The 2598-nt window shown below is 35.7% G+C and overlaps 1 pseudogene; it reads left to right on the plus strand.

Moving 5' to 3' along the window:
• The first annotated feature begins 889 nt into the window (after positions 1–889).
• Positions 890–2078, plus strand: LOC114025417 (annotated as a pseudogene).
• Positions 2079–2598: the final 520 nt, after the last annotated feature.

The following is a 2598-nucleotide window of genomic DNA, read 5'->3' on the forward strand; positions in this document are numbered from 1 at the left end:
AAAATATTGGCCAAAAAATTAGAAATGGGGTACTTTCTTCTGTCTTCCAGTTTTAATTTCTTTGTCTTTTTTGGATACAAAAAAGTTGAGGCTACTCTCTTGGGTTTTCTGCTTATGACACAGCCCAAAGTACATGCAGAGGCTAGAGTGGAATCTATTAGCTTTAGGTAGGTCTAAAAAAAAGGTAGGCATAGCAATCATGCTCTCAGGCAAAACAAAAGCAAAAATAGACTTAATTAAAAGAGATTAGTAAGGAAACCACATTTTGCTAAAAGGTATCATAGATAATGAGGCAATGCCTATGTTAAACATGTATGCACCACACAGCATAGCCTCCAAATTCTTAAAAGAAAAGTTAAATAAATTAGATGAGTAAATAGATAGTAAAAGGGGCCTTAACTTTCCCCTCTCAGAATTAGATACATGTAATGATAAAATAAATAAGAAAGCAGTTAAGGAGATGAATAAAATTTATAGAAAAGTTATATATGATAGACCCCTGGAGAAAACTGAAAGGAAATACAAAGGAATATGCATTTTTGTCAGGTGAACATGGCACCTTCAAAAAAACTGTCCATGTATTAAAGGTACAAAAACCACACAAACAAATGCAGGAAAGCAGAAATAATAAATTGATCCTTTTTAAAACATATTTCAATAAAAATTAGGTTCAGAAACTTTCCAGAAAACTCAGCAAGAAACAGAGTGTAGCAGCTGCCACTGCTCAAGCTCTGCACACAAGAACTTGTGCCCCCCTCCTCTAATCTTCTCTTTTTTCCACTTGATCCCCAAAAATCCCAACTGGCTCCTGGGTGGTCGCATCTCTCCCCACCCTGGACAGGCATTTTGACACCAGGCATACCGCGAGCGTCACTCCCCACTATAAAATATGGTAAAGGAAACTAATTATGATGTTTGGGGTATAAAGCCCAATCAATGACTCCCAGGAATAACTAAAAAAGGCATACAGAAAACTAGCCTTAAAATATCATCCAGATAAGAATCCAAATGAAGGAGAAAAGTTCAAGCAGATTTCTCAAGCTTACGGAGTGCTTTCTAATGCAAAGAAAAGAGATTTATACAACAAAGGTGAAGAATAAGCCATCAAAGTAGGTGGTTCTGTGGTGGCTTTGGCTCTCCAATGGATATCTTTGATATGTTTTTTGGAGGAGCTGGAAGAATGCAAAGGGAATGAGGTAAAAATGTTGTTTATCAGTTGTTGGTGACATTATAAGATTTATATAATGGTGCAATGGGAAAACTAGCTTTGCAAAAGAATGTAATTTGTGATAAATGTGAAGGATGGGGTGGTAAGAAAGGAGCTGTAGAATGCTGTCCCATTTGCAGAGATACTGGAATGCAAATAAGAATTCATCAGATAGGACCTGGAATGGTTCAGCAAATTCAATCAGTTTGCATGGAATGCCAAGGGCATGGAGAACAATTCAGCCCAAAAGATAAATGTAAAAGGGTAATGGAAGGAAAATTGTTTGAGAGAAGAAGATTCTGGAGGTTCATATTGACAAGGGCATGAAAGATGGCCAGAAGATAACATTCCATGGTGAAGGTGACCAGGAGCCAGGACTTGAGCCAGGAGATATTATCATTGTTTTGGATCAGAAAGACAATGCTATATTTACACAATGAGGTGAGGACCTTTTCACATGCATGGATATCCAGTTGGTTGAAGCATTGTGTGGCTTTCAGAAACTAATAACAACTCTTGATAATAGAACTATAGTCATTACTTCTCATCCTGGTCAGATTGTTAAACATGGAGCTAACAAATGTGTGCTGAATGAATATATGCCCATTTATCCCTGACCTTATAAGAAAGGAATTCTAATAACTGAGTTTAATGTAAACTTCCCAGAGAATGGCTTTCTTTCATCTGATAAACTATCTTTGTTGGAAAAATTACTGCCTGAAAGAAAGGAAGTAGGGAGACTAAAGATATGGATCAGGTAGAACTGGTGGAATTTGATCCATCTCAAGAAAGAAGATGCTATTACAATGGAGAACCATATGAGGATGATGAGCATGATCCCAGAGGTGAGATTCAGTGTCAAACCTCTTAATGGAGGTGGGGGGGTGGGGGGAGAGCAGTAAATACTCTTCAATGTAATGCTGGCTTTTGTATGCAGTGGTGAATGCGTGAAGGACTGCAATCATTTTAACACACTACTAGCTATTGTTTTTGTTGTAATATTCAACTACAGTTGTGTTTTTAAAAGTTAATAAAATCAGTAATATAAAAAATACGTTCAATAAAGGGTGGTGGAAACATAGATTAAAAATTAATTGGAAACAAAACAATCTAATCCTAAGGAATGAGTGGATCAAAAAATAAACCATAGAAACAAATAATTTAATTAGAATGACAACAATAAGACACCATATCAAAATTTATGGGATGCAGTCAAAGCAATATGTAAGGGAAAATGTACATCTCTAAATATGTGCATCAATAAAATGGAAAAACAGAGCTCAATGAATTAGGCATGCAATTTTTAAAAAATAGAAAAAGAATAAATTAAAAATCCCATTTAAATACCAAATTGAAATCCTGAAAATCCAAGGGAGAGATTAATAAATTGA

This window comes from Vombatus ursinus, unplaced genomic scaffold (assembly GCF_900497805.2).
Source record: "Vombatus ursinus unplaced genomic scaffold, bare-nosed wombat genome assembly UNPS02014830.1, whole genome shotgun sequence".
In the NCBI taxonomy this organism is placed as follows: domain Eukaryota; kingdom Metazoa; phylum Chordata; class Mammalia; order Diprotodontia; family Vombatidae; genus Vombatus; species Vombatus ursinus.